At 35.3% G+C, this 15254-nt stretch overlaps 1 protein-coding gene across 3 annotated transcripts in view; it reads left to right on the top strand.

Annotated features, from left to right (window-relative positions):
- The window catches only part of DLC1 (DLC1 Rho GTPase activating protein), a 256678-nt gene that overhangs the window by 20631 nt on the left and 220793 nt on the right, over positions 1–15254 (top strand). The window contains exon 1 of one of the 3 annotated variants that reach the window (XM_068680391.1): positions 12390–12608. The exons of 1 other annotated variant lie outside the window; for it this stretch is intronic. The gene's annotated coding sequence lies outside the window, so the exon portion shown is untranslated. Of the gene's footprint in view, positions 1–12389; positions 12609–13046; positions 13698–15254 lie in introns of those variants that run through there. One more of the 3 variants, XM_068680390.1, reaches the window with a different exon arrangement.

Below are 15254 nucleotides of genomic sequence, written 5' to 3'. Positions count from 1 at the left end.
AGACCAGACTAAATAGATCGCAAGATCAAGTACACACTGGTGCAACAAGTGTTGCATGAAAAGCTCTGTGAATATCTGATGGTCTTAACTCAGTGGCAGTTTTGAAAAGAAAAATGGAAGAGGACTTGTATGGGCATAATACTTTGTATAAATGGAATCAAAACATCTCTTGTTTTTTACATTATTAGCAGTTAAATAATATGGAAGGATGCCTTAAAAGTGAGACCAATTGGAGTAAAGAATCCTAATATTCATTTTAGAAAAACATGGATGATTTCTTTCAGCTTTTTTTTTTTTTTCCTGACACTACCAATGCATTTCTGCTGTTTAATCTTCATTGTGTTTTGTTTTGTTTTTCAAAAACAACTTGTATACGCCTAGCTTTTCATTCAAGTTCCTTTCTATTTAAGGTCAGTTTCTTAAATAAGCAAGATGTGTGCAACTCTGAGTAAGTCTGTCTTGTGTAACTTTTGAATCTACTGGTTAGTTGCTGGCAGTTTAGGAATACTAGGCACAAAGCAACTTGAATGCTGCTGAGAGATGGTTCTATGGCAGCTCAAATCCTTTTAGACAGTGACAATCTAACTATACGGAAATGAAAATCAGACTTAATTATCCATGCTGTTCATGGAGTAGCTTGCCATTTGGGAGAATTAGTGAACTAGCTAAATGCTATGCAGAAACGATAAATTCTGAGTTATCAGCATTTTCAACAGTTACATTTCATGTTTTGTTTTGGATCATGAAGACATAACTTGCATTTTATTTTCACAATGAGATCTGGGAGCAGATTAATGTGGAAACCACCAAAGTCTCTAGTTTTCATTTAAAATGTTTTTGTGTGTGTGTGTTTTGAAAAAATAAAAAAATAAAAAAAAGCTATTCTAAGAAATACATAGTTTAACAATAAGCTGAAATGTATGCAATGTGGTTGCACTGGTATGCAGTGTATGGCTGTGATCTCCTAATCCACTTGGCATTCATGTTGCAGATATATCTATCCTTGTATCTCTTATAGTGAGTGTATGCCCTGATCCTCTTACAGAATCTTCATTAAGTGATTGCACTGTCCCTGTAGAGCCCTGTCCCATTCCTTGTTGGAAGATATTTGAACAAAACTGCTGCAGCTATTGATGGCTTCTTTGTTTTCATCACAATGTCCTTCTAATTGCCATCTGATAACTAGAAGGACTATGATAACGTTTTCACACTTGAGTCATTGCTTTCTGTGCTTCTGGCACACTTGTATTTTGAAACTACTCTTAGATTACCTCAAACAATGCTGTAGGGAGGTAGTGGGGTATACGAAGCAAATGGATTTGCCTGTGGTGGATTTCTGATGCCCATCATTCTGAGGTTTCAGTACCAACCACCAGTTGTGATGTGAGATATTTCTTTAGTTAGTTGCACTTTAATACTTGCTGGAGTTAATACTCCCTGGAGTTGGGGGAAGGGAAAAGAAGGAAAAAAAAAAAAGCCAGGTATTTTTCTTCTAGCATCATCTAGTTCCATAGTCTGTGTATCAGATTCTGTCATAGAATCACAGACTGATTTGTGTTGGGAGGGACCTTAAGGACCACCCAGTTCCAACTCCCTGCCATGGGCAGGGACACCTCCTACCAGACCAGGCTTCTGCCAGGGATGAGGCATCCACAGCTTCTCTGGGCAACCTGTGCCAGGGCCTCACCATCCTCACAGTAAACATTTTTTTTTTTTTTTCCATATGTCTAATCTAAGTCTACCCTCTTTTAATTTAAAGCTCTTATCCCTTGTCCTGTCACTCCACTCCCTGACAAAGGCTCCCTCCCCAGCTTTCCTGTAGGCCCCCTTTAGGTACATGAAGGCCACTATAAGGTCTCCCCGGGGCCTTCTTTCCTCCAGGCTGAACAGCCCTAATTCCCTCAGCATGTGTTCACAGGAGAGGTGCTCCTCTAGACCTGTGCATGTTCTTCTTGTGCGGGCAGTCCTGGACCTGAGCACGCTATTCTAGGTGGGGTCTCAGAGGAGCAGAGACAAGACTAGAGGAAGCCTTTCCCAGCAAGTGTCATGAATTGAATGATTAAATTGTCACACAAAAACATTAATCCTTTTAATCCTAAATCCTACTTTCTTTCCAAAATAATTCAATTTATCTTTATCATTACCCTTTCCTATGTATTTTTAATATTTGTACCCATGAAATTCCTAATAAAAACAAAAAGCATGCATCTACACCACACTTATTTTTTCAGCAATTCTTTCTCATACTTCTTTGCTATGTGAAATCTAGCCCATGTCTTGTAAAATGTCAATCTTTGTCCATCTTTTGTAATTGGTATAATCTCAAAACTAAGCATGGTGCTAAAAGCAATTTTATACACAGCTGGGAACCCTCATCTATAAATAGTAGCAACTCTTGGAACCAAATCAGTGCTGATTTATATGGCTGTTGATTTGGGTTATCTTTCTTGGACACTGTGAGTAGTAAGGCTTGGAATACTGCAAAAAATACTTATAAAAACAAATATTAAAATTATCATTAGGGAATTAAAAGGCATTTCTGAGACTATTGTATTTGTATTCTGGAATCTCTATATCTGCATGCTTACCAGAGTATCATGTTGAAACAAATTTTGGAAAATTCTTATTCTGCCTCACTTCACGGAAGTAAAAACCCTAAAAATATGATAATATTATTATAATAAATAATAAAATAATAAAATGTCAAAAAATTGTGTTAGCAAAGTGATCATCCTTCATCATTATTGTGATCATCCTTCATCAGAGAGTCATAGTTGAAAGTAGCTTAAAGAGTAGAAAACACAGACATTACGGAATCTAAAATGCTATCCAGATCAATGTCTGAAATTGTCTTAAATTACTTTTGTTTGCTCCTATTATCTGAGCTCACTTGCTAATGTCTTCTATTCTCTGATCTACAACAAATTTTCCAAATCCAAACCAGGTTTCTGAAGGATGGAGAACTCTGTTTTCATTGAGTGCTCCAGAAAGCTGTGGCCTGAGGGGGGCCAGGACAGTGTGAGACAATATTCTTTCACTGGGGTACATGGACAGGGCTTTGCACTCCCACCCAGTGTGGGGATGCAGTCAGCAAGTTCCTGTTTGTTTCCCTAACTAAAACCCAGTATAAGGCAACACCCCACACTGTGTATACCTGAAGTACCACAATGACAAGCTTTGGACCTACCTCCAGAATTAACTTGCTTCCCTTTCAAATCCATGGGTTCTCATACACTGAGGCTTCACTGAAATAATGTGGCCAAATTTCATCCATGTTCCACATACCTGATCAGTCTGCCTAGCTTCAAGGCAGATTCTGGTCAGTGGTTTAACATCAATATGTTCTTGGTATTAAAAGGACATTTAATTTGTTTATGAATTCTTTATAGCCATTATATTTCTCAATTGGTAATTTAGCAATTATTCCTTTAATTAGTAGAGTTGTTTTTTTAACTGAAATAGCCAAAAAACATATGTCTCAGCACACTGTGTTGTGAAGTGACTTGCCTGCTGGCTGTACATCTACTTTAGTTGCTGTTATACCACTAATTTTCTGAGAAATTTCCATTTTAGCTAAAATGCCTGCCCCCAAAAGATTTTATTTAAATATTTACTCCTCTTGGACAAAGACCAGCGCGTTCTCTGTCACTTAAAGTTCTTAAGGTTGAATAGATTTAGGACCTTTGCATTCTTACCAGTTTTCAGAGCCTATATGGCTACTCATAAAACCACCAAAAACAGTTTCTTCTATTTGTGTAAAATCCTGATAAAGTTTATAGTCATGCACAGACTCTAGTTGTCTTGTATCAAGCTCATATTAAAGTCTAGCAATGTTATAACAGGGATTTTAATATTGTGATATTTTGTTGAGAAGTTGCTGTCTTTGATTAATCATAGTATGTTTCATAAAACCAATGAAATTAAAAAAACAGACCTTTATAATATCTATCAGTTAGGGAAATGCAACATATTAACTTTTTTCAAAGCTTTTTTTGTTAAAGAATTTTGTTAAAGAATTACCCTGTCCACATGATAGCAGAAAAATAAAGTACTGAAAGTACTTTTAGCGCACAGAAATTAGAATGACTACTGCTTTGTCAAAACAAATTTTGTGTCCGTACAGATACTACTTTCCTTATAAATTTTAAGCTTGTTACCATAGCTATCTGAAGACTCGTCTACTTGATATTGTTCTTTTAAATGGAAAGAAAAATGCTTGCTTAGACTTCTTGGGTTTTGTGAACCCTTGTTGAAATTTCGTGGTTTTGTTCATCTCTTTTAGCTGTTAAGCTAAGTTAAAAGTAGACAAAAATTCTGTGGCTTTTTTCAGTCCCTAAGTTTGGTGGTGGTATGTGAGTATATTCCGCAATTTATTTAGGATGCTGATATCTTTTCCAATCTTTTTTCTGATACCTTAGGAGCTGCTTTTTTGCTACTCAGCTTCAGACATTGGAAGGTCTTTGGTATACTCCTTTCTTCAGTGGTAGTTTAGATTTAGTTTAAAATAAAAATTGTATCCATGTTTTCTACATTCTGAGCTATGTTCAGCTATGTAAAATCAACGTTTATCTCAAATCTTAACTAAATACCAGATTACATGTACGAATCACATATTTGACGTGTTTCCAGAAAACATAGGAATCTTCGTCTTTGAGGCATTAACTCTGAAACCTGAGTCCATAAGGACAGTGTCAAAAGCTATAAATATATAAAATCTATAACTATATTTGGCCTGAATTGAATGTATTTCTAGAATGTAAGTTTATCTAGTACTTTTGGAAGCCTGCATCTCTTGCTGAATGCACCCATGCAGTTCATGCTGTTTCCAAAGGAGTCTTACAATTTTGAGCTGAATGAATGCTTTTGTTTTGTATAGATCGATTGTTCAGTCATCATATATGATGATTTATATTTTCATGCAAATGAATACTTATTAAATAATGTATTTCTTTTGATGATTATACAAACTGATTTAAGTCAGCCCAGAACAGCTAAGGCTAATGATGCTAAATAAAATGACACCAGGAAGGAATCTTTCTGAGGTAATCCAATAATTCCCTATTGTTTTGGAAGTCTGAGTTTATTTTGAGTAATCATTGGTTTCTACAATAAAACAGTGATAATTATATTTACGTCTCCCAAGTATTTTCTCAGGAAACAGACAAACAGTCTTGCCTTGTTTGTTTTAAGAACACACACAGTACCACTGTATTTTCTTGTTGACTCTAAAGTTGAAATGGATTACTAATAAAATGGAATATGATACTAAAAGAGCAAATCTTTAGGGTGTTTTGCAAAAGAGAAAATAAAGGCAGAGTTTGCACAAACTTTCATAGGTTCAGTAGGAATTTTGAATACTGTGTGCATATCCAAATGCAAAATAAACAGGACCTTGTCATTTTGTGCTGTACAGGATGAAAACTGACAATACCACCTTCATCTATGAAATTAGATTAAATTAAAATATTAAATTTATTTATAATTTGTATATATAATTATAAATTATATATTATAGTTTATTTGAATAAAATTATTACTAAATTTATTAAATTAGAATAATTAAATTAGGTGTGCATCTTAAAATCATGAGCTTCATTGTATTTGGAAATAATCTGGAAAGCAGATTAACACTATCAAAGGCATAAAGAAATTCTCAGTGAAATATCAGCTCTTATCATCAACATATCAGTCATCATTGTCAAATGTCTTATCAATGACAGCATCATTGTTTGTATTAATGGGATATTTGGCACAATTTCAACTAGTGAAAAGTACTCTCTAGACATTCAAGTAAAATACATATTTTCCTGTGAATATGTAGGGTTAGTATATGCATAATGTTCTTCATAACAGTAGTGTTGATATAATAAATAAGATACTGCCATTCACAGACCAGGCTAAGGGCTAAAATCATGCATTGTGTTGGTCCTTACAATCCTGTTTCTTTCTGGAAATAGCTGTGTGTTTTTATTATCCTTATGCATGTAGAAAACTTTTATGAAACATCTAAAGAGCAACTGATTACATCATTTGTTAACATCATCAGAAGACAATACTATAAACAATGGTAGTATAAGAGTTTTATGAGAGTTTTATGTTTTCATATTGTGTTAGAAGAACAAAAACAATTGACTAGTGTTTTTCCTGTGTGTTCATAATACTTTTTTTTTTTTTTTTTTTAACAAATATTCTACAGGTTGATGGAGTTTGGTTTTCTTATCTCCTTATTCCTTATTCCCTTTAGATGCAGCAGCGACAGTAGTTTTTCTCATGTATATTTTTGTATCCTTTTACCAACTAGCACTGAATATACCTGTCTGAACTGGATTTGAACTAGTAACTCATAAGGCTTTTCATTGAGCATGTCTTGGACTTGTTGCTCAAGTAATTTTTTAGATCAACTCTTAGGATGAAGTCCACTGGTATAATTTATCGCTGCTAGCACTACAAGAAGTTTAGGGCAGTGGTCTTTGGGTTTCCCTGTTCACCCACTGCAAACTTTGAAGTTACTACAATGAGAAAGAAAGATAAGCTACCTGGATATTATTGAATGTTCTTGTGGATCCCAGCCACAGAAAGAGTGTTTAGAAAGGGGATCAACAGCTTTTATATTCCTAGATTCCACCTTGAGTAAGTGAATAAAAATAAAACAACCATCACTTAATATAAATACAAAGAGAAAATGACAAAAAAATCAGTAGAGATATGAAAGGTCTCATGTAGGTTATACTGAATAGACAAAGCCAGTGGGAGGCTATATCATTCCTCAGGTCTGAAAGCAATTAGGACTGCTTCATACTGCTTCCAAAAGCATGGAACAAATGGATCACATCCTCAACTGCTGTAAATTGAAGTATCTCCCCTGAGTTTACTGCAACTATTTTGATCATATCACAAGAACAATGACAGCAGGAAAACGTGCCTTGTAAAGTAAATGTGTCCTTCCAAGAACATTCATATGCTAAATGACATTTAGGGAAAGAAATGTCTTCACTCAGTTGAGAAAACCTGACTGTATATTGTCTTCTCATACGCAATACTTAATGGTTCTATTCTTAATATTTACCATATGTAAGCACATATTTTGCTGTATCAGGGTCTAAGCTTTACAGATATAAAATATGCCATTCACACCCATGCAATTACTTCTAACTTAGCTTACAATCTCAGTTACTTTGTATAGTACTTGAAAACAGAGGGAAGTTACTTGCATCTTTATGCTTTAATCTTGCTTGAAATTTAAAGTCTTTGAAACAAGAATTGTGTTCACAGTGACTTGATTTAGGAATTCATAATTGTTTGAAAGACATCCCCAGAATAGAAGATAGCTTTTGCAACAGTAAATGTAAGATACAGTTCAACAATACACAGCATTCTGAGTTTCTTGCCAAGTTATGACAGATACACTGATTGATTACTAAAAGGTAGAAAGAATGCCAAAATCTGGATAGGATATTCCACTGAGACTGGAACCACTTATTCTTCGATTAGCTCTTGAAACTGTGGTTTAACTTCAGTTTACATCATCATATAACTGTTTCAACCAAATAGCTTTGCAATGTCTTGCTGAACTTTAGCATTGCCTATCTAGAAACTTGAAACTGCATATTGTGACAGTTTTTTATTTCCATGGGGACCACAGTAATTTTACTCTTAGACTTTTTGTCATCAGTTTGCCTCAGTGCTCCAACAAAAACAGAAGAGTATGATCATGAACCAGCATGTACAGTAACAGGTACACTGGAGAGCTAATCTGAGGACAGTTTCATTGCCCTTAGGACACTTAATTGCATCCATCTTTGGTGGTTTTAAAATGCTTCCATGTAGTAAAATGGAGTATCCTGAATGGATATCACATGAAGATTAATGAATAAAAGTTTTAAAAATACTAAGACAAATTACCACTGATATTTGAAGTTTGTAAAGGAGATTCGTTTTTTGGAGCAATGGTTAACAATCCATGCCAGGGGAAATATAACCAAACTCGACCAACGCACTTTAAGTAGACATATATTATAAACAAAGTCCTTCTGATAATTGAAAACTGGGGGTTTTAGTCGTAAGCAGAAAATAGAACGAACTATTAAAATGGGTAATCTACATAAAGATTCTCATCTACCCATTTTGGAAGTCATTTAATTCTTTCAATGTTAATCATCGTTTGACACATTTTGGTGCTTGTACCTGCCTCAGAAGAAGCTTCAGATTTCCGAGTTTATCTTCTGTGGAAAAACATGTATCTTTGAATTATTAAAAAAAAAAAAAAAAAAAAAAAAAGCTTTAGCTTTCTTCTTTCCCTTTGATGGCTTGATGATAATCCTTGTTAGCATGTCACTGAGAAAAGGAAGGGAAATAAGCAAGTGCAAGACTAAAGGCATCTAAGAAACAATCTAAATATTTCCACATAAATTATTCAGAACTTTAGGTTGTTTAAAAATTAGAATCCAGTATTTCTCAATGTAGAAGTGTAATTAAAAAATTCCTAACGAGCAGTTTATTTATAATTATTTTGATTTGGTATTAAAAATTATACACTATTTCTTGTACTGATGCACTTTGACATTTTCACTTCACTTGGTGAGCTTCTGTCCTGAGAAGTATCTATTTGTGTTCTAATATCTAAAGGTTGATGAGGACATTTGCCAAGTATGTCCAATTATACTCCATTCAAAAAGTTTTGAATGTGAAGAGTTCTGCCTATAGATGTGGCTTGAACACTTTCAAATCAATTTAATTGTGCTGAAATAACCATTTGTAAGTTTGCTGAAACTATGAAGAGCCATTTTTAGACTTCTTCATGCAATCCACTTACACTGTAACCCAGTGGACTGGAACCTAGCAAGGATATAGGAGATATGCTCCTGTCCCTGAACAGAGCAAGTATCTGAAATCTGGAAATCTCTCATACCTTGCCACTGCACCTACCTCCTGATCATAATCATGTCTGTATGCCTGGTGAATGCCCCTCTTTCCTTCTCTCCGTTGCTCCCTCTTGTGTTTTACAAATACTGATTTCATCAAAACCAAAACTTCTTGATGAAAAGTCTTGACATCAGCCAGATAATAATTCATTCAGTATGAAATGCAAAAGTGTGAAATATTTCATGAAATCTGGTGGTTCCACTGTGAAGCAAAAGCAAATATTGGAACTCTGAAAGTGGTTAAAAAAAATAGGTCTATCTTGTACTTTCAGCAGTTGCTGGGTATATTTAAACAAAACACTTGTTTTTTACTTGAGGAAAATATCTCAGGTTTAACTGTATATGTGCTTTTTAGGGAAAGAAAAAAATCTCAGCAAAAGTCATTACATGTTTCTACCAGGCAAAATAAGATTAAGATTTCAGGTGATCTTCTTTTCTCTCTCGCTTTTTAAAATATATTCATTACTTCCTCAGCAGGATTGCTTTTTAAGCATGAAAACAGATTGGGTAAGTCCACAAACACTGATTCTTTCAGTGAATCGCTCTGAATTTTGCATGCAATAAACCACAGCTATATTGAGTGCTAATGATTTTCTATAAACCGTCTGCATGATTTGGACAAACTCTCATTAATTTAAGTTGCATAGTAGATTGAGAAAGAACTAAGTTATGGAAGAGCACTAGCACCATATGTAACTAATCTTAGGTCTAGAAAGAACAGTCACATATTCAGACAAAGCATGGCTGAAACTATACATATTTGATTCAGACTGATATCTGCATATAGCTACAACAGAGTTGCTTGAGTACTTTGACCTTTTCTTATTTTTGAATGGTTTTGGTAGATAATTTAACACAGGATGTTATAAATTGGTTTCTCTTTCCATAATAAGTCATGGGGCATAATCAGCTTAAACTAGCATGACAAAAAATATATTATGGATAAATAACCTTATAGACATATATGTTAAAGATTTTCTACATTATTCTCATTTTATAATTAATTTAGAAATATATTGATATATAACCTAGTTAGGATATTAGAATTCATTATCTAACGTTACCTAAATTGAAATTAGACTTGTCTGAAGACCTGATTTACATGGCCTAGCTTTGAGCCATATGCTTTTCTGAGTTACAGAGGTAACAACAACAACACAGTTACCTTTGTGTTTGATGTAAGTTTGGGCATAGCGAGGAACTAAATTCTAGAATGTTGATGTTCCTAGGCTGACTGCGATTTTACCACTGCATATAAAGTATTATTAGATTGCGTCCCATTAGACTTACCTCGTTTCTCATTCCTGTCAAGTTTTTTTAGTTCTATTGATTGTCCAAGACCCAACAGAATTATTAAAATGTTCAAACTTAGATGTTCTGACTTCTCATGTTCTTTCTTCTCCTTTTTCACCATAAAATATTGCTATATGCAATATTATATATTGTTATATTGTTATATATATTATATATTGTTATAATTATGAAGATCTATCAAAGCAGCTTTAATCAATCATTTGTATTCTGGTTATTCTCCTCCTTTCTGTAGATGTAAAAGCAGGAAAAGGTACACAGGAAACAGTCCATCCCTAGGTTTCTCAGATAGATAGGAAATGGACAGACATCATCTATGACGTCCCTCTTTTCTCTGGTTTAGTTATTCAGCAGGTGCTGGAATAAAATCAAGCTTTATTAAACTGTTTCACAGAGCAGACCATGTTCTAATAATTTCATAATCTATAAATATGTCCTCACTCATTTTTATTCTGTCTTATCTTGTGACCAGCTTCTTAAAAATAAATAAATAAATAAATATTTTTAAATTAAAGTTTACTGATGATAAGTGTTATGTGAACTTTAGCTGAAAAAAATAATTAGTTTTAAAAAATAAAATTTTGTCCTGAACTGTGTTTATTGTTTTGGAACAGAGTGTTACAATTTCGCATCACTTTTTTTTTTTTTTTTTGTATTGTCTAAAAAAACATTCTTAGGAACTTTTAACTGTAAAGAAACTAACAGCTTTTTGTTTTTATTTTGATTCCCATAAAAACAAATTTCGTAATTGTGTAGTTTGTGCAATTGCATAATTGCAAGCAAAATGTGTCCCTTCACAGCCTGTTATTTATTTACTGAATTCCAAACTGGAAATCTTTCAGGAAAATAGTATAAATCACAATTTAGATTGCAGTAAAAGTTTTGCGTGTGGATTCCCAACCAAATATATCTAAAAATCATTCTGCAAAGTTATTTACCTTTAGCTGCACTTCTGACTGTTTACCATCCAAATTTACTACTACATATGCCATTTGCTTGCATGGGCTTCAAAGTCTTCTGTCTTTGAAGATGCAGAGATTAGGCTGGTAAGTCATTAATTCACTTAAGGCTTTCTACCTCCACTACGCACATACATTTAAAGCTACTGAGAAAAAAATTCAAACCCACTTCCATTCGGGCCTGCATAATTTTGCAACTAACTTTTAAAGTTAATACTGTAATTTGAAGGCTGAAAAATGCGTATATAAAATTACATGGATGACAATGAAGACAACATTCAGCAAATTTAGGAGACTTTAGCACAAAGTTCCACATGCTGAGGAACTGAAACTTAACAAATTAGCTCCAGATATGGCTGTATTAGCAAGAGCCAGAGTCAGCCTTACAGAGCTGGCTTTTCTTTAACTGAAGAAATGCACTCCAGAAGACTTGCTTCAGCTAGTGAAGGCATTATATAAACAGTTAAAAGGCAGTAGTAGAAGGCTGGTAGAAAGATCATATATCCACAGTTAGTAATTATGAAGGCTTCCTATCTCCTTTCAGTATAAATATCCTGTCCCAGTTGTGACAGGCCTCCTGAGCACAGACTTTCCGGTCACTATATGCTGAGGCACTATTTTGTGTAGGTTATGTGATGTCTTACTGCTGCATGTCTAGCCTCCTCTCAAAGTCAAAGGCCAAAGATGCCAATCAATAATACAATCAGTAATGGTAAAATCAATTAATCAGAGTGATAATTAATAAAGAAGGTTTGCAACAGCTGAAGGAGTTGCCAGAGGGTAAATGATGCGTAACCAACCCACCTGGGAAGACAACTAAACTTATCAACATCACTTCTTTTATTCAAGAAGAGGGAAAAAAAACTGTTGGCTTCAGCCTGTGGTTTGGAAATCATACCTGGTAATTACCGTTATGATTCATGCTGAATTAGATTAAATGTGAGTAAATTATTTCACCTAAATATGAGACCTGTGACCAAACATGTAGTTTTTGTGTTTTTATTAGTAGCATTTGTTATATGAATAACTAGCATTTATTATTAATTGATACCTTAATTAAAGCCATACTAGTCATTTCCATTAGCTTACTCAAACTTCTACAGAGCTGTCCATCTGGTTTTAATCAAAACCAAATGGTAATCCAAGTTCTCAGGCTGGAACAGCTAAGAGGAAGTCATTCAGAGGAGGCAGAAGAAAGCAGAAAAGATAAACAGATGATATTCACTAAATTTGCATAGAGCAAAGGATGTAGATGCTGTAGGTTTCTCTGGAGACGTGATTCAGGCACCCTGTCAAACTGGAACGAAGTAGTTACAAGTGTTTTATGTCAGCAAAATACTAATATGATCAAGATGGAGTCTGTCCTTTTGCTTTCGCAGAGCTGGATTTGTGTGACTCTGGAGGATTCTCAGAAGAGGTAAAGCAACATATACCATTGCCTGCTCTATGCGTGCGCTTAAATTGTAGCATTCATTTTCTCAGATCCTGCTAATTCTCTTGAGTAGGGATATAATTTTAGCATACACGTGTACGTGGTATCATCGAACTGTGCATAGTTGCTGGTCAGACTAGCGCTAGACCCTTTGTAAATGTGATGTGTTAGTTGAATTTAAATCGGGTTGCTCTCTGCCTGCTCCCTACTACCTGGCGCCAAAGATCAGGCATCTCACAGCCGTTCTTCTGTTGCTCTGGATGACTGTTGTCTTTGCACGTACGCTGGAGACATATGAAATTTATATTGTTCTAAGGAAAAGAGAACAGGGCGGGTTTAAAAACATGTTTGCATTATGTAACTGTAGCACAGACCTTCCAGTTTGACAGAAATACCTCAGCAGTGTGTTAAGCTGAATGTCTTGAAATGCTCAGGCTGGCTGGCTTTTTCCCTTTCCCCCCTCTCTGCACGCTCTCTCCCTTTCTCTGCCTCATGCACGCACACACGCGCGCTCTCTCTCTCTCTCTGTCTTTCTCCCTCTCTCTCAAAGGCAGGAAATACTTTTCAGGCAATCTGGGCCTGGTTGTTGAGGCCCCTTTTACAAAACATCAGTCTGAATTTAGTAGACAGAAGTCACTGGGAAAAGCTTGACAGGCTCGTGCTTAGCTAAGGCTCCCTCCAGCTGCAGAGGGTGTTTTTGTTAGAATCACACATTGAGCAAAACTGCTTAGAATAGAGCAATGATCTCAGTAGCGAAATCTGAACTTTTATGCTAGCAGGAGCTAACTGAGACTGGGCTCTTTTGTTTGTTGGGGTTTTGCTCCATTTTTTTACTTTTTTTTTTTTTTTTTTTTATTTTTGCTTTTTTACCAAAGACTTCAGGGAGTTCATGTCCGAGCTCTGCATTTTCTTCATCTAGGTATGGCTGTCTTGGAATCTTCCTATACTTTAAAATAGCACAAAATACAAACATTTAGAAAATAATAATAGAAAGAAAAGAAAAAACAGCAGAGAAACAAGCAGCATCCAGCACTGGATCTTTCAGCGTTCAGGATCTCAGCACTAAAATTAGAGGTAAATAAAATAATAATCATTACAAATGTACATTTAGTTTTAGGCTCTGTGCCAATTCTGTTTATCAAAATGTGTCAGATCTATAACAAAATCTTGTGCATTTTACTTAATCTTTTAAAAGTATGCTCGATATGCTGAACTTTGTTTATTTTCATTCATATAAATAGAGCTGCATAGTCTTGCTTGCGTATTTTTAATAGACATTAAATAGGAAAGCTAGAAGTGTGAATGATATCTTTTTTCACCTCATTTGCCAACAGGGAGGGCGTTTAGGGCTGTGTTTTGTGTCCCCCTCTCCTCCCCCACCTTCCCTCACCTCCCCTCCCCTCAAGCAGTAATGAAGTTGAGAAGAGTTCTAGGTAGAAATATATCTGTTACACCTCTGTGGGTCTCGGTCTCTACCTTTTTCTTAGTCCTAGATGAAGTTTGTGGCATAACTGACAATACAGTCATATGTACACTCTAAATGTGCAATTTCAAGGTAACCTTCTTGGTGTTTGCTAAAGTAAGTTATTTTTAGTAGCCTTTAATTAGATATACAGTTTGCAGTGTGCTGCGCTAGCATTTAGATGAGGGAACGCAAGATTCACTGAACGTCAGCTGACTGCATAACTTTTGGTGAAGATGTATGAATTTACTCAGCCTTCCTTAACCTAGTTAAAAGTTAGAAGAATCTGCTGCTGAAATGTTTAGGAGAAAATTCGGGATAGCACTTTCAACTGTGTGAATAGAGCTGTGGCTATTTTATGTGAGGTAGTGTTTTAATTATTAAATTGTTATAGACATCAAGCATTGTTTCAGGGCAGCCCTTTGTCATTCTGACAATCTAAGGGACAGCTATTACTGCTATTATTTCTAAGTAATGTAAGAGGTTCTTTCTTGCTTCTGTGCATTATTAAGATTCCATATCTTAATGATTGGCCAGTTTGGTAATGAAACAGAAATCATCTGTTCGTATACATTGGAGAGAATTTCATTAATTTTTAATTGCGTTTTTACTGAGTATTGTTTCAAAGCAGTTGGTGAGTAACTAAATTATTTTGTGGTCTGAAAGGAAGGGAAGGTCCAATATCTCTTCTGCATTAGATTGAGAATGTATGCTTTACTGCCCAACCCATTCAGACAGAAGAAAGCTGTTCATGGTGGTCAGAAGCTCTGGGCTGTGAAGAGCATGGGTCTGAAGATAATAGAGAACAGCTGGCAGGCAGCAAGTTACTCCTGGGTATATCTTGGGGTGAATTTCAGAGTAGCAGTCACTTTTGCTTATGCACAGCCTTCTGCAGTTCTTTGCCCTGGGCTGGGAGAGCTGTGGTAGGTAGGTGGTGGGACTAAAAGGTTCAGAAAGGAATCTGACCGGCTGAGTCTGTGTCACTCCCAAGAAATTTATGCTGGAACTTTGATGTCCCAAGTGATTTGGCATTAGTGCCTTTTAATGCATTCTACTTCCATACTTGCCCCTACAAGTCTGCATATATGTACTGAATATTAGCCAGAACTGTAGTTAAACGGGATAAAATATCAAATGATAAAAATAACTATCCACACCAAGGATAGCTG

Source organism: Anas acuta, chromosome 4 (genome assembly GCF_963932015.1).
Source record: "Anas acuta chromosome 4, bAnaAcu1.1, whole genome shotgun sequence".
Taxonomy (NCBI): domain Eukaryota; kingdom Metazoa; phylum Chordata; class Aves; order Anseriformes; family Anatidae; genus Anas; species Anas acuta.
This window is presented reverse-complemented; position numbering and strand designations above follow the sequence as displayed.